This window comes from Benincasa hispida, chromosome 12 (assembly GCF_027475165.1).
Source record: "Benincasa hispida cultivar pf3 chromosome 12, pf3_genome.v1.1, whole genome shotgun sequence".
Taxonomy (NCBI): domain Eukaryota; kingdom Viridiplantae; phylum Streptophyta; class Magnoliopsida; order Cucurbitales; family Cucurbitaceae; genus Benincasa; species Benincasa hispida.
The window spans coordinates 77,310,112-77,337,362 of record NC_143489.1 but is presented as its reverse complement, the minus strand read 5'-3'; the positions used below and the strand labels follow the sequence as shown (position 1 = coordinate 77,337,362).

The window sequence follows — 27,251 nt, the reverse complement described above, 5'->3', positions numbered from 1 at the left end:
TTTGTGTTGACAGTATTTTTAAGGTTGTGGTGGTTTTTGTTCTTTGAGATGTCTTTCAAGTCGTTGTTTGGTTGTTGATTTTGTTGAATATATTTTTCTTTATTTGAAAAAAATCTATGAATTATCCTAGAAGAACTCTACAAATTATGGAATGAGGTTGCCTTTTCTCTCTTGCTCCGCCGGATATATTTAGGGTGTGGTGTTCTCTTTTAGGGTTAGCCATTTTGGAAAAGAAATTGTTTTCGTTGTGTTAGATATTGTCGTAGGTGAATTCAAGAGTATCAATCTGTAGGCTATAAAGTTATTCGTGAGTGTTGAGCTTGAGGTGAAATTGAGATCTTGTTAAAATAATCCATTACATATTGTGAAAGGATACATACACTTAGGGGAGTCTAAGTCTATCAAGTGAAGTGTTCTTCATTTGAAATCATAAAGATAGATGTTGAAGAGAGAGTCTTCTACTTAGGGGAGCTTAACTTTTCCATTACTAATATACTTATACTTTAACTGTTTTCATTGTGCAAGATGTTGTCGCTGGTGAACTCAATAGTATCAATATGTAGGCTATAAAGTTATTTGTGAGTGTTGATCTTGAGATGAAAGTGGGATCTCGTTGAAATCATCCATTACATATTGTGAAGAGATTCACACACTTAGGGGAATCTAAGTCTACCAAGTGAGGTGTTCTTCATTTGAGATTAGAAAGATAGATGTTGAAGAGGGAGTCTTCTATCTAAGGGGAGCCTAACTTTTCAATCATTAATATACTTAGAGGAGTCTAAGTTCTATTGAGAGGAAGTCACACAGTTAGGGGGAGCCTAAGTGATCTTTCACTAAGTTAGGCTTTACGTGTATCACTGTAATTGTCATTTATTTACATATAAGTACAACGTTATAATTGTTTAACTTTCTATTAATATCTTTCTCGAGTACACTATCCCCCGAACGTAGGTGGTATTGCATCGAACTGGGTTACCAAACCATGTGTTCTGTCTTTTACTATTTGTGTCTTTGTTTCACTTATTGTTGTTGGGATTACTATGACATTATATGTAACAAGTTACATCGTAGCCAGATAATCCTTATTTCAAATTTCATTATATATATGTACATATACACACACGTATATGTATGAATGTGTATATATATATACGCATATGTATGTATGTAAATATATATATACGTGTATGTATGTAAATATACATACGTATGTATGTACGTATGTATATATATATATATATATCGCTATTCTCGTTTAACATTACAAGAGTATGATAGGCAATAAGTGAAACTTATGGCAAAGATTTGGATCTTTTATATTTGGTAGAATAGGTAATTTTCAAAATTTTCTTATGGCTAGATAATAACTCCCTCTTAGACGAGTCACTTAAGGAGCGTTTCGCACGCGATAAATGTAGAGAGTTGAATTGAGTTTAGTTGGTAATTATTGTCTGAGGAGTTAAATTATCTGGAAAGTTAAATTGTCTATGTTTGAGGTACAGAGTTGAGTTGAGTTGGTATTATTGTCTATGTTTGGGATGTTGAGTTGATTTGAGTCTGAAAGTCTGTGTTTGGGATGCAGAGTTAAGTTGGATATTTGGTGCAATTTTGTACATGATTTTTTTTTTGTTGATTAATTTTCAACTTTGACCCTAATTTTAAATAGAATCTCTTCGCACTCTAAGTGTTTCTGTCTTGGATCGAGTTTGAATCTTCTTCCCAAATAGCAAATGTCTTTTCTTCGGCCTCTTTTCCAGCAAGAAAGGATTTTCAAAGCTAGCAGCTGACTATCAATCAGTTATGGGCGAAGTTTCTAACCTGATACACCTATTTTCTTAACTCTTATGACAAAAAAAAAAAAAAAAATCTCTAACTTTTTTTTTTCAATTGGTAAAACATAACATATTATTTTCAACATATTCATGTACTAAACACAAAATCTTCAATCCACTTTTTTCCAACATAACATATTCTTTCCAACTTCCAATGCTTATGGTTTAAGGGTTCTCATGCAACTCTGTTGGGTGCAGATTTATATTTAAAATGGTCCATTGATTATTTTTAAAACGGTCTGTTTCGATGCAAAAAGGCGAGGCCTTCAGTAGTTCGTGATACATAGAATTCATTTTTCTAATTCCCACTTCATTTTTCTCTCCTCCTTCATCTTAGCTTTTCGAGCAGTGAGTTTAGAAAGAGTGTACGTTCCGATCGGTAACGGTGTATTTTTAATCGGTTTTCATTTGGCTGTTTTATCCTGGGGACGATGTGGCAATTTTCAGACCTGCTTGCACACTTAGGCAGAGCCGGGAAACGTCTTAAAGAGAGCGAGCTCCGCGACTCAACCTATAATGAGTTTCTGTTTTACAGGTTTTGCTCTTTGCTTGACCATCATGCCTTGACGATTTACAGTTCGTCGTTCTGAGGGCCCTGCCATTTCCAACAATTTTAAGACGTTTCAACATCATCAATGGCCCTCAGTAGCAACAATGAGATATTTTACCTCAACTGTCCATTCCGGTTCGAAGGAGCGAACTTCAAACGGTGAAAGCAAAAGATGTTGTTCTTCCTCACCGTCAAGAAAGTTGTCGAAGCTTGTACCAGCGCTAAGCTCATCGTCCCTTTAAAAGAACCAACTGAACAACAGATAAAAGAAGCTGCTGACTGGGAGGAGAAAGACTTTCTATGTAAGAATTTCATTTTAAATTGTTTGACTGATGATCTGTATGATTACTATAGTACAATGAAGACAACGAAGGAGGTCTGAGATGCCCTGCAAAAGAAGTATAACACCGAGGAGGCCGGGTCGAAGAAATATGCGGTTAACCGTTATCTCAAGTTCCAGATGGATGATAACTTCGTGGAGGCCCAATCCCATGAACTCCAGAAGATAGCCCACGAGACAATTACTGAAGGTATGCCTCTAGATGAACAATTCCAAGTTGCTGTTATTATTGATAAACTGCCCCCCTTGTGGAAGGACTTTAAGAACACTTTGAGGCATAAGTCCAAGGAGTTCTCCTTGGAGAGTCTTATAACCCAGCTAAGGATCAAAGAGGAAGCCCGAAAGCAGGACTAGAGGGAGGAGGTGAATGCAGTACCTTACCTAGGAAACCCGCCTCTGCCGTGGTAAAACCTGACAAAAAACCTAAGGGGACAAAGAGGAAAGGTCAGAACCATGGCTTCAGCAACCACAACCAACAGAAAAAACATAAGCTCTCTTCAGGAGAAACAATACAGTTTCTTTGCTTTAATTGTAATAAACCTGGGCACATGGCTAGGAACTGTAGGAACAGGCGTCATCCTGTTGGTCAGGCGAACCTGACAGAAGAACCGTTAGTCGCCATGATCACAGAAGTAAATGTGATCGGTGGTTGTGAAGGGTGGTGGATAGACACTGGCGCGACGTGCCATGTCTGTCACGACCTTAGTCTATTTAAAACTTATACTGAAACTAAGGATAAGAATATTCTGTTGAGAGATCACCACTCCACGAAAGTTGCTAGAACCAGCGAGGTGGAACTAAAGTTTAACTCTGGGAAGACCCTCACGTTGAAGGAAAACCATTTAAAATGAAATTCTTACATAAAAGTAGCTGTTGACTGGGAGGAGAAAGACTTTCTATGTAAGAATTTCATTTTAAATGGTTTGACTTATGATCTGTATGACTACTACAATACACTCTGGAGATACGAAAGAATTTGGTTTCAAGCTATCTCCTTAATAAAGTCGGGTTTACTCAAACTATAGGGGCAAACCTATATACCCTTACCAAAAATAATGTATTTGTAGGGAAAGGGTATGCAATTGAGGGAATGTTCAAATTAAATCTAGACCTTAATAAAATGAAATCTTCTGTGTATATGCTGTGTTCTATGAATATTTGGCATGCTAGACTCTGTCATGTGAATAAGAATTTAATTAATAACATGATTAGGCTGGAAATGATACCTAAGTTATCCACGAATGATTTTGATAAACGCGAGTATTATAGTCAGGCTAAAATTACTAAAACTCCGCATAAATCTATACTTAGGAGTTCTGAGCCTCTAGATTTGATTCATTTTGATGTCTGTGAATTTGATGGCATATTGGCTAGGAACGGTAAAAGATATTTCATTACTTTTATTGAGATTGCTCTGATTTTACTTTTGTATACCTGCTGAAAAACAAAAGTGATGCTTTTGATGCCTTCAAACTTTTTGTTTCTAAAATAGAGAATCAGTTTAATAGAAAAGTTAAAAGACTTCGTAATAATAGGGGAACCGAGTACGATTCAGACATTTTTAATGAATTCTTTAACTCACATTGAATAATATAAGAAAAGACCGCATCTTATTCTCCTGAAATGAACGAAAAAGCCGAAAGGAAAAATAGAACTTTAACTGAGCTAGTAGTTGCTATTTTACATAGTTCAGGTGCCACGTCTTATTGGTGGGGTGAAATCATCCTTACCGTGTGTTATGTCCTAAATAGAATCTCAGAATCGAAAAATAAAACTTCACCTTACAAAATTCTCAAGAATAAGAAACCAAACTTGTCCTACTTTAGAACATGGGGTTGTTTAGCCTTTGTAAGAATTCCTGACCCAAAAAGGAGAAAGCTGGCTAGTAGAGCTTATGAGTGTGTCTGTATAGGTTATGCCTTAAATAGTAAATCCTACAGGTTCTATGATCTAGTGAATCAAGTGATCATTGAGTCAAATGATGCCGACTTCTTTGAAGATAGATTTCTTTTTAAATCAAGGAATAGTGGGGGCTCTAGTTCAAGTGGTATAACCCTAGTTAGAAATCCTAACCTTAGAGAGGAAACTGACCCAGAACCTAGAAGAAGCAAAAGAGCTAGAACCACCAAAGATTTCGGAAATGACTTCCTGACCTACAATATAGAAGAAGACCCTAAAGATCTAAGAGCTGTCTTATCCTCAGTAGATGCCAACCTATGGCAAGAAGCCATAAATGATGAGATTGACTCAATTGAGTCAAATAGGACTTGGCACTTAGTAGATCTACCCCTAGGATGTAAGGCAATAGGGTGCAAATGGATCTTAAGGAGGAAACTTAGACTTGATGGGATTGTCGACAAATTTAAAGCCAGATTAGTAGCGAAGTGCTTTAGACAGAGAGAAAACATAGACTTCTTTGACACCTTCTCCCCTTTCACTATAATTACCTCTATCCGTGTCATGTTCTCTCTCGCTGCCTTTTATAACCTCGTAGTATATCAGATGGATGTAAAAACTGCTTTCCTAAACAGTAAACTTGAAGAAGAGATTTACATGGAACAATCTGAGGGTTTTATTGTCCATGGTTAAGAAAATAAGATGTGTAAATTAGATAAATCTCTCTATGGACTAAAACAAGCTTCTAAGCAATGACATGAAAAATTTGACAACCTTATCCTATCTAAAGGTTTCAAGGTCAATGAAAGTGACAAATGCATCTACCATAAGTCTGATAATAACCTCTGCACTATCTTGTGTCTATATGTAGATTATTTATTGATCTTTGGGTTGAACTTGCACGTCATAAATGATGGAAAATCAATATTGAGTGCGAACTTTGACATGAAAGACTTGGGAGAAGCTAGTGTAATCTTAGGCATAAAAGTAAATAGGTCTGAAAAGGGAATTTCTTTAGATCAATCTCATTATATAGAAAAGATTCTAAAGAAATATAATTACTTTGAGTGTAAACCAGCTTGTACTCCTTATGACCCTAGTGTCAAGTTGTTCAAGAATACTGGTGACAGTGTTAATCAATCTAAGTATGCGAGCATCATAGGCAGTCTTAGATACGTTGTCGACTACGCTAGGCCTGACATAGCTTATGCTGTAGGATTACTTTGCAAGTTTACAAGCAGATATAGTAAAGAGCATTGGAATGCTATAGAAAGGGTCATGAGATACTTAAAGAAAACCCAAAACCTAGGATTACATTATCAAAAGTTTTTCATTGTCCTGGAAGGGTTCAGCGATGCTGATTGGAACCCTCTTTCGGATAATTCAAAGGCTACAAGTAGCTATGTCTTTAATATAGCTGGCAGAGCTGTCTCTTGGAAGTCCAAAAAACAGACTATTTTAGCCCAATCTACGATGGAGTCAGAAATGATAGCATTAGCGACAGCTAGTGAAGAAGTAGGCTGGCTTAGAAGTCTGCTATCAGAGATTCCCTTATGGGAAAAGTCGTTACCAGCCATATTGATCCATTGCGATAGTACTGCAGCAATCGTAAAAGTTCAGAACCGTTACTACAACAGAAAGAAATGTCAAATACGTCATAAGCACAGTACCATTAAAGAGTTTCTCACTACTGGTGCAGTTAGAGTGGATCACATACTGACTGATGAAAATTTGGCAGATCCTTTGACGAAAGGTTAGCCAGAGAAAAGGTTTTCAGAACCTTAGAAAGGATGAGACTCATGCCTATCGAAAAATGAATCATAGTGAGGAAAACCCAACCTGTAGACTGGAAATCCCAAAAAATAGGTTCAACGGATAATAACTGATCACGAGTGATATATAGTGAATCATGCTAAACCAAACACAGAGTTCTATTCCTATGACTTAAAGTCTGAGCATGATATCCTGAAGCGTAAGAAAGGTTGAACTCAGTTCTTATTGAGATCTATACTTGATGAAAAGTGGGATAGCTAGCTATAGGAGTACCCTTGATAGACTCACCTGTGTGAATGTGGAAGTGAGGGCTGCTTCCTATGGAGTTTTTAGGCAAACTCTCTAGAGCATTCACTAAATCGGGATTCACGTGCTAGGTCTTAAAAGCACGGGCTTTCGTACTACACCCTAATGACACTCTGTGTGAGATGCTGTTAATGCTAGAATTCAAAACTTTCGTATTACATAAACTGAGAAATCATCCATAAAAATTTAGATTGATTCTTCCAGATAGTCAGAGAAGATGGCCATCATGCACCTCTAAAAGGTGCTAGGGGTGTTACGTAGCCGAAAGGGCATGCCAGAAGGCTAATGTCCCATATGGGTAGGAAAAGGTTATTTTCTCTTGATCCTCAGGTGCAATCATGATTTGATTGTACCTTGTATAGTCATCCTGAAAGCAGAAGAAGTTATTCCCTGTTAATCTATCTAGCATCTGATGTATAAAAGGTAGGAGGAAGTAGTCTTCCTTTGTTGCTATGTTAAGCTTTTTATAGTCCATACAGATCCTCCATCCCATGACCGTGCATGTAGGGATAAGTTCATTGTTTTGATTAGGGACTACAGTGATACCGTCTTTTTTGGGAAGGCATTGTATAAGGCTTACCCATTTACTATCTATAATGGGAAAGGTAACCCCTGCGTCCCAACCACTTAATGATTTCTTTCTTTACAACTTTCTTTATCGAAAGATTGAGCCTGTGTTGATGTTCAATAGATCTATCCTCCATTTTCGATTATGCATTCAATAGGAGGGGCTAATTCCCCTGATATCTACTAGGGTACATCCTATCACCGTAATATACTTCTTCAAAATCTTTAAAAGAGCATCTTTGTTTTTTTTAGAGGGTGTGTTTGAGATAATGACAGGTAGAGTGTCATGTTCACTGAGAAACACATACTTTAAATGAACAGGGAGCGCTTTTAATTCCAAATATAGAAGATTGCTCGAGTGAAGGCTTGATCTAGCTTTCTCAATTTTCTAAGCTCAGGGGCTCAAAATTCCTCTGAATTTCTTTTATCGCATAACATGATTCAAGCTACTGAGCGTTCATCTCGTCTTTCTCTTTTTCCATTGCCTTATTGGTTTCAGATTCAAGCTTGTAAGGCCAATCTTCTTCCAACTCAATTGCATGGCATGCATTGGATTTATCAGGATGTTTCATCACTTTGAGAATGTTAAACTTCATTTTCTGGTCATTTACCTACATGGTGATCTCTCCTGTGAATACATTGATTTGAGTCCTTCTTGTGGATAAAAAAGGTCTTCACAAAATGATGGGTACATCCTTATCAACTTCGTAGTCTAATATTATGAAGTCGGTAAGTAGAATAAATTTATCCACCTTCACTAATGCATCTTCCAATTTCCTTCCAAATGCACTAATAAACGGTCTGCCAATTGCAATGACCGTTGTGGGTGCAAGTTTTCCTATTCCCAATTGCTTAAACACCGATAATGATATAAGATTGATAGTAGCTCCAAGTCGCATAGGACTTACCCTATGTAGACTCCTTCAATTGAACAAGGAATAGTAAAACTTCTCGGATCTTTCATCTTAGATGAAACATTCTCTTGTATAATGGAACTACACTCTCGTGTCAATGCTACATTTTCATGGCTACCCATCCTTCTTTTCTTTGAGAGAATATCTTTACATTTTTTTGCATAAGATGCCATTTGTCCCAACGCCTTAATTAGTGGAATGTTGATATGAATTTGTTTCAACACTCTAAGAAAATGTTGAAATTTCCCTTCATCATTCTTTTTTCTCAATCGTTGCGGATAGAGAGGGTTATGTACTTCTGACGCATTCGAAGTTGAAGTTTCCTCAGCTGAATCTCTGCGTTCCTCTAGACTTTCATGCGATGGAGTTTGTGTACTTGAAGTTTGCGTTGGATGTCTGTCAAGCTGTTGATATGAAGGTTGTCCATGCACTCATGGATAAATTTGCTGATTGTATTTTCTCTTTTCTGATCTTCTTTCATTGTCCAACTATTTCTCAATGTCACTGTGTGACATTGTTCTTTACCTGAACTTCCTGCATTACGAGGAACTTCAGTATTACTTGGTAGTGATCCTTGTGGTCTGCTTTTCAATTCTCCAGCGATCTGCCCATTTGAAATTCAAGATTTCGAATGGGGGATGCTTGACTTTGCATGATCGCCTCATTTTTTTGGATGTATTCTTTTAACAGATTTTCTAGAGGTGAAGAAGTTGTTGGTTGTTACAATGAGCTTGACACCTGTTGGTGTCCATTCTGTCCTTGATAGAACCTAGGTGGTCTATCTCTAGGGGCACCATGATGGTTGGTGTGTACTTACTGATTTCCACCCTAAAAAAAATTTGGGTGATTTTCATCAACCAGGGTTGTAGATGTTCAAAAACGGGTTATTCTTGACAAAGCAAATAGATTGTTAGTTATGCAGGCGTAGCTTGAATGAGTGAGCTTCTTCGCATATAACTCAACTCTCATTAGCCACCTGAGTAACCACATTCACTTGCCCATTTCTGATGCCATTTTTTGTCATTGTCATTTTTTGCAACAAATTGGTCATCGTATTCACCTGTCGTTCTTTTCTTCCTTTGTCGTTCGATCTTGAGTCATATTTGTTCTCCTTTCAGTCTTCATGGTTCCTTGAAATGCGAACAAGGATGTTTTTGGCTTCAACATAAGTTTTATCCAATAAACCGTCCACAGTGGCAGCATTTGTAGTAGTTTAAGATGCTTCATTCAGCCCATCATAAAAAATATCCATTTGTAAACAGTCAGGGAGTCCATTATATGGACAATTTCTCACTAGCCTTTTGAACCTCACCCCTGCATCGTTTAATGTTTCATTATCTTTATGTTGAAAATATGAGATTTCCCTTCTCCTTTTTTGCGTTTTCTATAGGTAGGAAATATTTCTTCGCAAATATTTTCATGACTTACTCTCATTATGTGATTTCACCGGGTTCAGATGAATAAGCCCACTTCCTGGCATCTTCACATAGTGAAAATGGAGATAAAGTTAGACTAATTTCTTCAGGAATAATGTTGGAGAATACGAACGTGTTGCATATTTCAATGAAACTTCTCAAATGAGCATGAGGGTCTTCGCCTGGTCTTCCTCCAAATTGTCCAGCTATTTGGATCATCTGAAGTATGACAGGTTTCACTTCAAATTTGTAATCGTCTAATGTTGGAAGTATAATTCCAGGTGAGAAATCATATAAGATAACGAAACATAATCTTTAATTGGTCTATTGTGATCATTGGCTTGGAGAATGGGGTTGGCAAGAGCAATCACTTAGTCATCTCCATTGTCTCTTACGTTGATTTTCACATTTGGCTCTCTAAGATTTTTTTGTTGAGATGTCATTTTCCTAGCCCTATTTCTTTGTCTTCTTTCCTTATTCATTCTTCTTCTTCTTTGAAAAGTCCACTCAATTTCTGGGTTGTATAATGGTTCGAGCATTGATCCTTCGCTCATAAAATCTTTGTACCTCTTTCACAAATAGAGATACAATATGTCAGCTCTTGAGACCTATGAAAATAAAAAGCAATAATTTAGCATAGCTTTAGTTACCACAATTCTCGACAATGACGCCAAAAACTTGATGTGTTTCTATAGATGCAATAAAATGATTCTATGCTTGGTCTCTTTAATTATGTAAACGCATTGTTTTTTCTAATCAAACGTAAGTATAAGTTTAACTAGAGTCATGGTAAATCTAGGATCGAACTCAGGGATTGCTTTCTAAAGATGCAACTTTTTTGTCAATAATGCGAATGATTGGTTCTATTCTATCACTATTACTAAAATGCATGAAAAGGGATGGGATGAGTACTGCAAGATGTGGAGAGAAATGTAAAATTCTAATGAATGAAATAGGGTTGATAAAATATCTACTAACACTTCTTAGCAAAGCATATACCATGCGTTCAAGCAACTTACTCATAAACACAAGCTACACTTCTGAGTGCGTTCAGTCACAATATCCTATTTCTAGGACATATTTGATGAGTATTTAATGCAAAAGACGTATCTTTATGTCTAAAGGTATTTCTTTTCTTGTTTAATGAGATCTAAGATCACTTTCTTTTTCAAACAGTGATTAGTTCTATTTAGAGCAATTTGTCAATTTGATCAAAATAGTTTATAAAGCACACATTAAACAAGTTGAACGACAGTATATGATCTACTTAGTACATCTTAGTTTCATTTTTCTCAACCCACTGTGAAATTAGTTGTTCATACTTGGTAAAAGGAAGATGGATAGACAAGAATATGTGATGGCATTCATATTAGTAATGGAAATTTCTCAATATTATACAACAATACAAATATTAATGAAAATACAAAACGAAAGACAAGGATACAGAGTCAAGTCATCAGATGCAATTTCTTACATCTACTGACTTCTTTGAATGACTGCTTCACGTTGGTTATGGGGTTGATGTTTTTCTTCTTCTTCTACAAGTGGAAATCTTGAGCTCTCACTCAAGATTTCTCAAATGGAAAGCTTAGGAGGAAATTATCTAGGGGAAGGAATAAAGAACTTTTGCAGAGCTTCGCCAACTTTTTGGGTTGTTTTTGGATAGAAATCTTGTGGCTATTTATAGGTGTGGATGAGGAGTTTTCACATATATCACTAATAATTGTGCTGACACCAAGCATTAATTTCCATACCCTGTCGTGCCGCATTCTTCACGTCAGGAGTTAATTGGCTCTATCGCGAACCTTTCACGTTAGCTACCAACTTTGATCATTTTGATTTGACCTCCACCGTCCATGCGCCGGTTGTATTTAATGTTATGTCTCCTCTTATCGCATTGAACTTATGTGATTCTATTTTGGGCGTTAGTATTTTCCATGTGCTCAGGCGACAACAGTTGCTTCATCACTTTATTTTATTTAGATTTTTGCGTTCAAAAAACTCAAATTTTTATAATTTACAAGGATTATGAACTTTTGCATGCTAATGATCGCATAATGTAATTAATTGCATGATTTCTTTTTAAGCTAACACATTTTCTATGATTTTTCCTAATTGTTTTAGATAAAAGAAGTAAAATAGCTTATATTTCTACAAGTTATCAATGATCCACATATATGTCAACTATATACATGTTTTAAGTTACATAAAATAACCTTGGATCTTAATTTATTGGATTGAACTAATGCAGTCTAAATGTTAATAAAATACCTCTTATTATATATATATATATATATATATATATACAAAATAGATACATTCAATGACATTTCAATCTGGCACCAGTGACATAATAATACCGCTCCTATTTGTATTGTAAAAAACAAAGAAATAAAGAAGAGGTAAAACAGTCTTCCTCACAATATCCATACTATGACTAGCCACCAAATTCAACAATAGAAAATAAAAATAAGAAGACTCAAAACTAGAAAAATGAGAAAAATATTGACAAGGCTCGTGATATATAAGGAAAGAATAAACAAAAATGGGAGGTTTTTCTAGGAAACTTTATCTCTTGAAATTTTCGTCAACGTCAGGCATAAATCCTTCCTCACTCTCACAAACCGATTCTTTGGTTGACTCTACTTGACAAGGTTCATAAGGGAGAGACTGATCAACGATGGAAAACTTTCTATGAATGATATACTTGGCATTTCAACCTCAACTTTAATCTCTTGAACTTCCTACATAAATTAGGCACAAATTGTCTCTCAATCACACAACCTCATCTTGAATTGATTCAAATCCCTCCAATTCATCCTCACCATCAAAGTAAATAACCCTAGGTCCCTCTACCTTAGTGGCATCAGAAGTATTCTCCTCACTCAAGGCTCTAAGTGTATCAACTATCAAACTAAGTTGATTAACAATCCAGTTTAGGACAGCCTCATTCTTTATCACTTAAGCTTCTACCCTAGCCAACCGCTTTCTCTCTCTCTTCTCTAATGAAATCTCCACCTTAAACTCTAAGAGATATCCTTTTAACATGTCTTCTATAGAAGGTTTTGATACGTTGTAAATGTGACGAAATAATGGTATGCGATTGCGGTGATGAATTATGCGTTGCACATGCAAGTTTTCCTCGTAAAACCCAAGTATAAATCTCACTGGGTTTCCTGGTAAGTCCAGGGTCGAACATAGGGACTATTGAGATACTATGCGACAATAAAATTGATTCCTTTGCGGTGGCAAAAACAAACAAGTTAATTGGTGTTTTGTTTAACTATAAATCTTATGCAACAGATTTGAGTAAAGAGTTGATGAAATCGAGAATACAATGAGTATATGATGAACGGGTTGAGAAGGGATTTAGCTAACACTTCCTAAGATTGCGTTCGAGTTATGCGATCATGCTACACACACACAATAACATGTCATCTCTCAATGCAAATCCCGGCTATTGATTGCGATGCCCTATATCAGATTCATCATTGCATTCATTTGACTTTGTAGGGATTTAATGGCCCCATTGTTTGCGTCACCTTCTCGAATTTTAAGTCGTTGATCGCTTTCCCTCCAAACTTCATGGTTCTTCGAAATGCAATCAAGGATATTTTTAGCCTCATCATATGTTTTGTCAAGCAGACCTCTAGCTACTACCGCATTAGCGGCCGTCTACGATGCAGGGTTCAAACCGTGTTAAAATATTTCCATTTGGAGACAGTCAGTTAAGCCATTGTGCAGAAAATCTTGCACTAGTCTCTTAAACCTCGCCCACGCATCACTGACCAATTCATCAATTTCCTGTTCAAAATTTGTAATCAACTTCCTCCTTCTTATGTTCTCGGTAGGGGGGAAGTATTTCTTCATGAACTTCTCTACTACTTGTTCCCAAGACTTTATCTCCCCTGATTCGAGAGAATAGGTCCATTTCCTTGCTTGGTTGTACAGCGAAAATGGGAACATCGTTAGTCGAACTTCTTCAGCTGAGATGTTTGGGAACACAAACATATTGAATATTTCAATAAAACTCTGGAGATGGGCGTACGGATCCTCGCCACGCCTTCCACCAAACTGTTCGGCCGTCTGAATCATCTGCAACATAACTGGCTTCATTTCAAACCTCAATCCGTTCAGAGCTGGCGTAGTGATTACTGAGGATAAATCATAAAGTTGGGTGATGCATAGTCCCGGATGGGTCTATTGCGGTCGTTCGCTAAAAGAATGGGGTTTGCCATGATATTATTCGCGTTTGCTGCTCTGTCTTCCGGTTGTTCCGCCATGTTGGGGTTTCTCTCTTGTTGTTGTTGGCGGTTGTTTCTTCGTCTTCTTCGAAATGTTCTTTCAATCTTTGGGTCGTAGTTGGGCTCAGGAACGTATCCTTCACTCATACGACACCCGCTTCTTCCTTTATCAAAAGAGAGGCAGTGCACAGAGGTCGAAAGCTGCAAAGAAAATAAAAAATTTACTGTTAGCACAATATGTACTGCTGTAGTACTCGGCAACGGCGCCAAAAACTTGATGCATTGTAAATGTGATGAAATAATGCTATGAGATTACGGTGATGAATTATGCGTTACACATGCAAGTTTTTCTAGTAAAACCCAAGTATAAATCTCACTAGGTTTCCTGGTAAGTCCAGGGTCGAACACATGGACTATTGAGATACTATGCGACAGTAAAATTGATTCCTTTGCGGTGGCAAAAACAAACAAGTTGGTTGGTGTTTTGTTTAACTATAAATCTTATGCGACGGATTTGAGTAAAGAGTTGATGAAATCGAGAATACAATAAGTATGCGATGAACGGGTTGAGAAGGGATTTAGCTAAAACTTCCTAAGATTGCGTTAAAGTTATGCGATCATGCCACACACACACAATAGCATGTCATCTCTCAATGCAAATGCCATAGTTCCTATTTCTAAGATGCATGCGATGAGGACTTATGTCTAAGCCTCTATTCTTATCTATGCGATGATGAATAATACACACATACACAAGGTGACCACATACTATCATATCCTATTTCTAGGGTGCATGCGATGCATAATAGCAAATAGAACTTATGTCTAAGTTTCTATCTCTTGCTTATGCGGTTCTAATCTGATTCTCTCAAGCCTAGATTCTAACCTGACTCTCTCAAGTCTAAGTTCTTTCTTTAAACTACTATCTCAAGTATCTCTAAAGGGTGAATGACACATACATAAGACAAGATGATCGCATAAAGTGAAGATCTTAGGTCATGCTAGCTAAGCACTTCTCAACCCATTCAAAAATTTAGCTACTCATGTGAAATGTAAAGAAATTGAACAGATGTTGCGATGAGAATTCAATTTTATAAATAAAGTCAGAATACAAAATAATAATGGAAAGTAAGGATAAGAAGCTCGGTAGCAATGTCTTGCTTCCCGTGGCTTTTACACTATCTTGTTACTCTACTCTTTCTAGAAGAATATCCTTGCTTTCACGAGTGTCGGCCCTCTCTCCCTTTTATAGCACTTCCCGGCAGTCTTTCGAGCTGTCCAAGAAAGTTCTCTCGGCGTCTTCTTCTCTTCGCTCGCCTCCACCTTCTAAGTATATGAATAACTACAGAATAACGACTATCTATTTGTATATGAACTATCTTCTATGTATGGAGAACTCCTTTATTGATGGTGGCTTTCGATATTTATAGAGCTCAAGGTGAAGAAGCTTTTCCCTCTAATGATTACAATGATGGGAGGTCATTAAATCTTCTGTCTGATGCGCCGATTAATGGTCACCGAAAAGTTTAATGTACTTGCTACAGTATGTCGTTAACGACTTGTCAACTAAATTCGGATTCGACCGTCCTTTCCGTCCCATCATGCTTTATTAAGCTTTCACCTTGATGCGCCGTCTTTATGAGGCCACCTTCTTGAACAACTTCTCGCGAGCACATACGATCACATTTGCGATCGCAATCTTTCTATGCGTGCGGACGCCTAATTCCTTGGATCGTAATTTATCTTGCGCCAACGCATTTTTCCTGCACAAAATAAATAAATTAGCTGCTTTTATGCATTGGGCGCATGCGATCGCAATATTCTCAGTTTACCGTTTTTGGACATAATTTTGTATATTTTTACCGTCGCATTCCCTCATTGTTTTACTTATTTGCACTGTAATAACGTGCATTTTTGCCCATTATCAGGTTTCTACTATATTGAGGTTGGATCGTAACTACCTTACTCACAGGAAGGATAAATTAATGGGTAAAGGTTAGGATTAAAGGGTAGTGGTGGTGTTGGACTTAAGTTGGGTTGACACCCTCTATAATGGCATATATAATTATTGAAATTCATAACATGCAAAACACTACAGTCAATCAACCAAGAAAAGACTAAAAAATTAAATAAAATAAAAGCAAAAAATAAACTAATGTACACCCTAAATTAAGATTAGTAAAATCTCTTAAATACTAAAAGAAAATCAAAAAGCCAATTCCCCGACAACATCGCCAAAAACTTGATGCACGCAAGTGAACACAATCAAGTTATAGTAAATTAAAACAACATAAAAGGCCAAGTATCATCCTCAGGGAATCTGGTTGATATTCTTTTAGCTATTCAGAGATCATTTTAATTTTATTTAGGGACCGAGTTGTGATGTAAGATAATGAAACTAATTAAGAAAGCAATAAAAGTGATCGAATATGAAGAATTATCAACTAAGAGATGTTTTAGAGAACAAATTTCATCAAAGGTATTATTAAACACAATTACTTGACTCTTGAATTAACTAACATAACCCTTAGATCTAGAAGTCTTTTATCCAAAATGAATCTCTTGAAAACAATATTTTCTTTTACTTAAACCCTAATAACTAATTGCTTGAAATTAGATGATTAAGCAAAGATTAGATCATGCATGCTAGTTGTGAACTCCTACCTATGAGGGTAGTCCTTTTATTTGCATGGGTGAGAGTGTCCAGATCGCCGACTCAGTAAGCCTACCATTTTGGGGATTCGTTTGATTGAAGAGTTGGGAACTCAGCTACACAAGATGGAATTCATTCCTTCCCCGATTAGGAGTAATTTGATAAATTTCTCCTTTATAATGCCTAAAAACACAGGGGCATTTACAATCAATCGAAAATGTAAACGAATTAAATCAAACCGAGGCTAACATCCACAAAAACACCATTAATCTGCACATCCACAACAATTTAACGATTAAACAGAGAAGATATGCACCCACCAAGAACGTATATGTAATTCGTTGCAACAATGAAATTAGAATATCAGAACCTAGCTCTGATACCAATTGAAGGAACTCTTAACAAAGAGCATCCATGAGCACATTCGGATCTTTCCGATTTCATTGTGACCAAAATACGATACATTCCAACAGACAATTATGCAAATTAACATTAATTAATGGCATGCCTCGAACAATAAAATACAAAGGAAAGAGTTCTCATACCAGTTGAAGACTCTCTTCAAACATCAGATTCTCCCACTAATGCACGACTGAAGAGAAGTTTTCGGCCAATTATCATATAATTAACCAATTTAATAATTAATGAATATAATCATATTATATTCTTACCTTATAGTTTGATATCACATATCTACTATAGTAATTTTTCCTCTTTGATATAAATCATATTTATGTCTAATTTCCTCCAAAACAATGTATCTCATACATTTAGCCAATTATATCATATATATAAACCAGTCCAGTTATATCATATATAATCGAACTCCCTCTTGTCAATTTGAACATTTCAAACTGACCCAAACACTGATTCTCGACTTTATCCAAGCTAGCCAGGGGACCTAATGGACACGTGGCTTGAAGCTCCAACGGTACGTGAATAGCTAACTAAACTCTTTAGCCACGAGATCCACCATCCGTTAACTTCTAGGAATTCCACTAAAGACAAACAACTGAACTCTTCTTACCACAAATATATTTGTGTGTCCATCGGATATAACCAATCATGAGTACGATGATCCTTCACTGATACTCGTAAGTACAGTTGGACCAATTTACCATTTTGTCCCTGTAGTTACATCTCACTCCTTAAGTACCACTGATTCCTCTAATGAACAATATAACATAGTCCAACTATGTGTTAACACCTCTCAGGCCAAGAGAAGGTGTGTGGCGCCACATCGCTCAAGACCTGGAATCAGCCCTTAAGGGAGCTATCTATCTACTTACCCCTGCCTCGGGGAAGGAGTGAATTCCATCTTTCGTAGCTGAGATCCTAGCTCCCAAATCAGTCGAATCTCCAAAATGTAGGTTTGAATCTGCGACCTGGCCACTAGCACCCATACAAATCAAGGGACCACCCTTAATGGAAGGAGTTCCCAACTCACTCAGGATTGAGGTCATGTTACCTATGGTCATCCTAGTGAGGTGAAGTCTCAGTCATGAACGGTGTTATATAATGAGATGTTAACACTTCGTGGTCAGGTCTTATACAAACTCTTTGTATAGGACGCCATCGCTCGCATGTCCCCTATACGAATGATCTACATCAAACCATCTATGACAAGTCACTTGTGACCATTCCACAAAGCGAGTCGCATCTATAACGTTACTAGGATAAGGTTTCCCTCCTATATCCATATACTACAGACCATTTTGGTTATCACTCAAGACATGATTCACTTGCATGTCACTACATACATGCTTAAGTTACATATAGATAACCAGGGATTTTATGTTTATTGGTTTATGTTAAAGCAAATAAAACATACAACTGTGCAAAATCAAGATGTGAAGTAAATATCATATATTATACAACACAAGCGTTTGTACAAACTGTTTACAAACTATAGGACACGAGACTTTAGGGCATGAACCTTAACAATCTCCCACTTATCCTCAAGCGAAGTGGGGTGTACGTAAAATTAGTACAAAACAATAAACTAGGGCATAAAAGCCCAGTATAAGAAAATCACCCACTTGCTCTAGTCCAGCTGTGGGCGATCCTATAGACCCATGCTCCGTAAGTGACCCTTAAACATTGTAGCCATGAGAGCCTTCGTAAACGGGTCAGTAACATTGTGCTTCAAAGAGATCTTCATGACGATCACGTCCCCTTGATGCACTATCTCGCGGATCAGATGATACTTCTGCTCTATGTGTTTGTCGCGTCTATGACTCCTCGGCTCCTTGGAGTTTTCCACTGCCACACTATTATCACAATAAAGGGTAATGGGCCTAGACATATTTAGAACAACTTCCAGTTTTGTCAATAACTTCCTGAGCCAGATGGCCTTCTTAGTAGCTTCGCAAGTTACAACGTACTCCGCCTCCATAGTGTAGTCGGCGATGCACCCCTGCTTAGTGCTTTTCCATACTACAACTCTTCCCTTAAGAGTAAAGACTGACCCTGATGGGAACTTGTGAGAGTCCTTATCAATCTGAAAGTCAAAATCTGTGTATCTAGTAAGGATCAAATCCCTAGATCCATACACGAGCTTGTAGTTCCCCATTCTCCGAAGATACTTGAGAATGTTCTTCACTGCGGTACAGTGACCCTGGCTTGGGTTAGATCGATACCAACTGACTATGCCCATAGCATAGCAGATGTTTGGACAAGTACAGAACATCGCGTACATCAAACTGCCAACGAAAAACGCATATGGGACCTAACTCATCTCCTCAACCTCTTGAGGCGTCTTTGAACACATGTCCTTGGACAAAGTAACTTCATGCCTGAATGGCAGTAGCCCCCTCTTGGAGTCCTGCATCGAGTACTTGAGCAACATCTTGTCAATGTACGATACCTAAGACAGTGCTAGCACTTTGTTCTTACGATCCCGAAAGATCTATATACCTAGAACAAACTGAGCCTCTCCCATATCTATTGAAATTAGGTCGCTAGCCAGTTCTTAATTGCAGTCAGTAGATCTACATCATTCCCAATGAGTAGTATATCGTCTACATACAACACTAAGATAACTACTGAAGCATTGATGATCTTCTTGTAGACACAAGGTTCATAAACATTTTGGCCAAAGCCATAAAATTTGATCGCAGTATCAAACCGTATGTTTCAAGATCTAGATGTCTGTTTCAGCCCGTAAATGGACCGATTCAGCTTGCAAACCTTTTACTCTTGACCTTGGGCTATGAATCCCTTGGGTTACACCATATAAATGGTCTCCTCAAGATTACCATTCAGAAATGTCATCTTGAATTCCATTTGCCAGATCTCATAATTATAATAAGCTGCAATGGATAGGAGGAAGCGGATCGACTTTAAAATGGCAACAGGCGAGAAAGTCTCCTCATAGTCGACTCCCTCTACCTGGGTATAACCCTTTGCCACAAGTTGAGCCTTGAAGGTCTGTACCTTCCCATCAGCACCTCTTTTGCACTTGTAAATCCATTTACTACCTATAGATCTTACCCTATCAGGTTGATCTACAAGATCCCATACTGAGTTGAAATACATCGACTCCATTTTGAGATCCATGGACTTGACCCATTCATCCCGATCAACATCCTCAATTTCCTTCTGATAAGACAACAGATCCTCAACGTCACCATGTGATACTATAGCAAGAATTTTTGTGAAACCCATATAGTGAACGGGCGGGTTCGTAACCCTCCCACTACATCGAGGTTCCCTCAATCCTTGAGGTGGAATCGACCTACTAGATGAACTCCCATAAACAAATCTTGCTGATCTAGCAGCTCTTCAACGACTCTTGCTGAAGTTTCAGTAGTTTCATTGGAAACCTCATGTAACACGAATTTCTGTTGGATCATAAAAAAAAAAAACCCCGTGTACCTTTGGGTAGCCTACGAAGAGGCATAACCTCGACCGTGGTTCCAACTTTTTGGGATTAACCTCAAGTACATGTGCAGGGCAACCTCAAATGTGGAAGTGACATAAACTAGCTTTACGGCCGTTCCACAACTTCAGAGGTGTTTTCGCAACACTTTTGGAGGGAACACAATTGATTATTGATGCTTGGTTTTATGAAGTGGAAATATGGATGATATGCATTGAAGAAATTGTGTTGTGCACTCAAGTTTCTCCAGCGGAATCTAAGTGTAAATTCCTCTGAGTTTCCTGGTAAGTCTAGGGTTGAACACAAGGACTTGTGAAAACAGATTGCGTTGGTAATTTTTATGAAAAACCTTGCGGTAACTAAGTAAATAAATTGTTGGTTTGTTGTTGATTGCGTTAATGAGAAAATAAATAAATACGGCGGATTTGAGAAAAGGAAGTTGTGTGATAGATGCAATGAGTATGCGATGAACAGGTTGAGAAGATCTTTAGCTAGCGTTTCTTGGGAACACATCAGACTATGCGATCATGTTACAACCATACACAGCAAGTCATTTTCCAATGCAAATGCGATGCTCCTAAGTCTAGGACGCATGTGTTGAATGCAAAAGTGTCCATAGAGCTTATTCCCAAGTCTCTACTCTTGTCCTATGCGATGATGCAAAATGCATGAAAGCAAGGTGACCGCATACAATCATATCCTATCTCTAGGATGAATGTGATTCGTTAATAACAAATAGTGCTCATTCCTAAGCTCCCTTCTCTTGATTATACGTTATAATCTGGCTCTTCCGAGCCTAGATTTTAACCTGACTTTCCCAAGTCTAGATCCTGTCCTTAGACTACCCTTCTGAGTATCTCTAATGGACGAATAAAGCATACATAATACAAGATAATCGTAAAGAATGAAGATTCCCTAGTTGTGCTAGCTAAATGCTTCTCAACCCATTCAATTGATTTAGTTACTCATGCGTAAATAAAAGAGAACAAACAGATATAGATAAGGAAATTCCATTTTTATAAATGAGTTTGAGTACAAAATAACAATGGAAGTTAAAGGTAGAGAGCCTGGTAGCAATTCCTTGCTGATTGAGGCTTTTACACCGAAATCTTTATTCAATTCTAAAGATGTTCCTGCTCCCGCAGTCGTCGGCCCTCTCTCTGCCCTTGAAGCTTCCGGCGCTCTCCCAAGCTTATCGAAACGATCTGCCAGCACAACCTCCTTCCTCGCGTCCGCCTTAAAATGAAAGAAAACTAAGAAAAAAGACGTACGTATGAACTTAGGAATGGTGAATTGATAAACTCGTCAACCCCCTTTCTGAAGGTTGCCCTTGGTATTTATAGAGTATCCATGGTGAAAGGCGGCTTCGCTTCTCATGGTTGTACAGATGGGACGGTTTTAATTCCTAACTAATGCGCCGAATAATTTCACCAAAAAACTGAATGTAATTTGTGACCGTTATCGGCTGTCAACTTAATTCAGATTCGACTGTCATCAGCTTTCTGTCCAATCGTGCTTAATTAGCCTTTCACCCAGATGCGCCCACCATGTTGCGCTGACCAAGTTGTGGTGATCCTTCTCAGGTGAATGTTTGTGAACATAATCATCGCAAAGCCTTGCGGTGAAGTTACGGTCGACCAATTATTTCCTATTATCGCAATTCTTGCAATGCGTCAATGCATATTTTGCACAAAAATACAAAAATCAACTATTCTAATGCGTTGAACGCATGCGACCGATATATTATGAAATTGATGCTCAATGAATGCAAATTAACATATTTTATCAATGCAATCCAACATTGTTTAAGAACTTAGCACAATGATAACGTGCATTTTTACTCGTTATCAAGTATATGCGCAATCCAGTGATGGTCATTTGCGATATTAATTCGTTCCTTTCATTTGGAACTACCGTCATTCCGCCCTTCTTCGACACACACTGCACGAGGCTGACCCACATGCTATCTGCTATGGGATAGATAATGTCCGCATCTAGCCATTTAATGATCTCCTTCCTCACGACCTCCTTCATTACAGGGTTGAGTCTGCGTTGATGTTCAATCGTTGCTTTGTGATCATCTTCAAGACGAATGTGGTGCATGTAGTATGTAGGGCTAATTCCTTTTATGTCAGCGAGTGTCCAGCCAATTGCTCGCACATGTTTCTTGAGAATGCTCATCAACGCATTCTTCTGATCTTCGTTGAGCGCAGAGGAAATGATAACTGACAACTTCTCATTCTGCCCCAAAAATGCGTACTTTAAATTTGTTGGTAGGGTCTTCAATTCAAGTGTTAGTGGCTCCACTAGGGAAGGTTGTGTTGTCTTTCTTTGATCTGTTTCTGTTGGCTTTACTTCTTGCTTTGCGATAATCTCTTCTTCCTTGTTTGTTTTTGTTATGATCGCATTGCAGACAGCAACGGATGCATTGGCATCCTCTTCTTCATTCTCTTCATCAAAATTTTCTTCTTCGATTGAATTTTGGTCATCATCAGAGTCATGCAGGTTTTCTTCATCCGGAAACTTCATGGTACGAATTATATTAAACTTGAGCTTCTGTCCATTGATACTCAAAGTAATTTCCCCTTTATGCACATCAATTTGAGCACGACCCATTGATAGAAAAGGTCGCCTCAGAATGATGGGCACATCTTTGTCGGCCTCATAGTCCAATATGATGAAGTCAGCTGGTAGGATAAACTTATCGATGATTATCAGCACATCCTTCACATTTCCCTCTGGATGCACCAGAGATCTGTCGGCCAGTTAGAAAGTCACTGTTGTGGGCACGACTTGCCCCGCATTCAATTGTCTAAATATTGACAAAGACATCAAATTTATGCTGGCTCCCAAGTCACACAGGGCTTGCCCGATGTACAGTCTTTCTATGGAGCATGGTATAGTGAAGCTCCCAGGATCGTTCATCTTCTGTGGAATTGTTGATTTGGAACTTTGCCTTAACGCCACCATGGCAAATTTTCCAACTCCCCTCTTCTTAGTTACCATCTCTTTTAGAAACTTGGCGTAGGCAGGCATTTTCTCAATCGCTTCACTAAAAGAAATGTCAACATGTAATTGCTTTAACATAGATAAGAAGCGTTGGTATTGTACCTCTTTGTTCTTTTTCTTCCTTAGTCTTTGCGGGAAAGGGGGTAACTGAACTTTCACTGTTCCCATTTCAGTTGGCTTTGAAGTGGACATAACCTCCGGTTTTACTGCTTCTTTTTCTCTTTCTTCTTCTTGCATCACTGAAATCTCAGGTTCAGCCGCAATGGAAGTTGTTCTACTAAGCTCCTTCTTTTCTCCCTCCATAGTCTTCCCACTGCACAATGTCATAACCTGACATTGCTCTTTACCTGATCCCCCTGAGTTGCGTGGAAGTTCAGTTGAACTCGGAAGAGCCCCCAGCGGTCTACTCTTTAACCCACTCGCAATTTGGCCCATCTGTAATTCAAGATTGCGGATGGATGTAGCCTGACTTTGAAGCATGGTCTCGTTTTTCTCTATGTATTGCTTCAACAGGCTCTCCAAAGAGTAGGATTGCGGTGGTTGTGAGCTACTTGCTTGATTGCTCATTTGACCGTTGTTGCGTGAGAAGAATCCTGGTGGCCCTTCTTTCTATGCCACAGGTTGGAAATTTTGTTGCTGATTCTTCCAAGCAAAATTGGGGTGGTTTCTCCACCCGGCGTTGTAGGTATTCGAAAAAGGGTTATTCTTTACAAAATAGGCAGATTGTGAATTTTGCTGGCAATCTACCATCGCATGCCCATCACCGCAAGTCGCACACCTTGCGGTGTTTTGACTAATTGCGTTGATTTACCCAGTTTGTGGTGTTAGGCTGCTGATCGCAATTCCTTGGATTAAATTCATCATTGCGGTCATCTTGTTTTGTAATGAAGCAATAGCACCATTATTTGCGTCAATGTCTTTGAGCCTCAATCTCTGGTCGCCCTCTCTCCAATCTTCATGGTTCTTAAGATGCGATCCAAGATATTCTTCCCCTCGTCATATGTTTTATCAAGCAAACCACCTACGGCTGGCGCATTGGCAGCAGTCTGCAAAGCGGGATTCAAACCATGATAGAAAATCTCCATTTGAAGGTAGTCTGGCAACCCATTGTGTGGACAGTCTCGAACCAACCTCTTAAACCTTGCCCATGCATCACTGAGTGATTCGTCATGTCTTGTTCAAAATTTGTAATCAATTTCCTTCGTCTGGCGTTCTCGTAGGTGGAAAATACTTCTTCATAAATTTCTCCACTACCTGTTCCCAAGAAGTGATCTCTCCTGGCTCGAGAGAATACGCCCATTTTCTAGCCTGATCGCAGAGAGAAAATGGGAACAACGTTAGTCGAACTTCTTCGGCAAAGATGTTCGGGAACACAAAAGTATTGCAGATTTCAATAAAGCTTCGAAGGTGGCCGTGCGGGTCCTCGCCACGCCTTCCTCCAAATTGACCTAAAGTCTAGATCATCTGTAGCATCACCGGCTTCATTTCGAATTGGCTTCCGTCGAGGACAGACCTCATGATTCCTGAGGAGAAATCATCGAGGTTTGGCGATGTATAGTCCCTAATGGGCCTATTGCGATCGTTTGCCAACAGAATTGGATTCGTCATGACATTGTTATCATTTGGTGCTCCATTTCAAGGCTGCTCTACAATCTCTTCTTTATCTGACTGTGGTTGCTGTTGGCGATTTCTCAATCTTCGTCTAAAAGTCCTCTCAATCTTCGGGTCGTAATTCGCCAGAGATTGAGAGTCTGCAAAGAAATCAGAAAAATTACCGTTAGCACTCTATTTTGCCGAAGTCCCCAGGAACGGCGCCAAAAACTTGATGCTTGGTTTTATGAAGTGGAAATGTAGATGATATGTGTTGATGAAATTGCATTGTGCACTCAAGTTTCCCCAGTGGAATCTAAGTGTAAATTCCTTTGAGTTTCCTGGTAAGTCCAGGGTCGAACACAAGGACTTGTGAAAACAGATTGCGTTGGTAATTTTTATGAAAACCTTGCGATAACCAAGTAAATAAATTGTCGGTTTGTTGTTGATTGCGTTAATGAGAAAATAAACAAATGCGATGAATTTTAGAAAAGGCAGTGTGTGATAGATGCAATGAGTATGCGATGAACGGGATGAGAAGATCTGTAGCTAGTGTTACTTGGGAATGCATCAGACTATGCGATCATGTTACAACCATACACAACAAGTCATTTTCCAATGCAAATGCAATGCTTCTAAGTCTAGGACGCATGTGTTGAATGCAAAAGTGTCCATAGAGCTTATTCTCAAGTCTCTACTCTTGTCCTATGCGATGATGCAAAATGCATGAAAGCAAGGTGACCGCATAGAATCATATCCTATCTCTAGGATGCATGTGATGCGTTAATAACAAATAGTGCTCATTCCTAAGCTTCTATCTCTTGATTATGCATTCTAATCTGGCTCTTTCGAGTCTAGGTTCTAACCTGACCTTCCCAAGTCTAGATCCTATCCTTAGATTACCCTCTCAAGTATCTCTAATGGACGAATGAAGCATACATAATATAAGATAATCACAAAGAATGAAGATTCCCTAGTTCTGCTAACTAAATACTTCTCAACCAATTCAACTGATTTAGCTACTCATGAGTAAATAACAGGGAGCGAACAAATATAGAGAAGGAAACTTCATTTTTATAAATGAGTTTGAGTACAAAATAACAATGAAAGTTAAAGGTAGAGAGCCTAGTAGCAATTCCTTGCTGATTGAGGCTTTTCCACTGAAATCTCTATTCAGTTCTAAAGATGTTCCTTCACCCGCAGGCTTCGGCCCTCTCTCTGCCCTTGAAGCTTCCAGCGCTCTCCCAAGCTTACCGAAACGATCTGCCGGAACAACCTCCTTCCTCGCGTCCGCCTTAAAATGAAAGAAAACTAAGAACAAAGATGTACGTATGAACTAAGGAATGGTGAACTGATCAACTCGTCAACCTCTTTTCTAAAGGCTGCCCTTGGTATTTATAGAGCGTCCATAGTGAAAGGCGGTTTCTCTCTTATGGTTGTACAAATGGGACAGTTATCAACTGTTAACTTAATTCGGATTCGACTATCATCAGCTTTCTATCCCATCGCACTTAATTAGCCTTTCACCCAGATGCGCCAACCATGTTGCGCTGACCAAGTTGTGGTGATCCTTCTCGGGCGAATGTTTGCGAACACAATAATCGCAAAGCCATGCGGTGAAGTTGCGCTCGACCAATGATTTCCTATTATCGCACTTTTGGCATTGTGTCAACGCATATTCTGCACAAAAATACAAAAATCAACTGTTCTAATGCGTTGAATGCATGCAACCGCAATATTATGAAATCGATGCTCAATGGATGCAAATTAACATATTTTATTAACACAATCCAACATTGTTTAAGAACTTAACACAATGATAACGTGCATTTATGCCCGTTATCAAGTATATACCACAATCTCCACTACAAAACGCCAAAACAAGTTCGGTAAGGAAGTATAACTCATCATCGAACGAACCATGTCCAATAAGGAATGTCGAGTCCAAAAACTCTCCACCTCAATCCGATCGAAGTGTTTTAATCCATCTATCCAATGCATTTTTAACTTCAGCCTTGAACTCTTTGAACTTTTCAAAGGATTCAGGCTTCCGTTGCATAAGATAAACATATCTGTACTTGGAGTAATCATCATTAATATTGATAAAATACTCATAGCCACCTTGGGTTTGCACATTCATAGGACCACAAAAGTCAGAATGTACTAACTCAAGAGGCTCCTTGGCTTTCTAACCTTTTCCAATAAAAGGTCGTTTAGTCATCTTACCCTCAAGGCAAAACTCGCACACTGGTAAAGAATTTTCTTCTAACTCACGTAGAAGT

At 38.3% G+C, this 27,251-nt stretch overlaps 2 non-coding genes across 2 annotated transcripts; both read left to right on the top strand.

Annotated features, from left to right (window-relative positions):
• The first annotated feature begins 13,323 nt into the window (after positions 1-13,323).
• Positions 13,324-13,430, top strand: LOC120068646 (small nucleolar RNA R71). The gene has a single exon (XR_005479282.1). It is a non-coding gene; the product is annotated as a small nucleolar RNA R71 (small nucleolar RNA).
• An 11,050-nt stretch (positions 13,431-24,480) lies between these two features.
• LOC120068617 (small nucleolar RNA R71) lies at positions 24,481-24,586 on the top strand. Its single transcript, XR_005479255.1, has one exon. It is a non-coding gene; the product is annotated as a small nucleolar RNA R71 (small nucleolar RNA).
• The last annotated feature ends 2,665 nt before the right edge of the window (positions 24,587-27,251 follow it).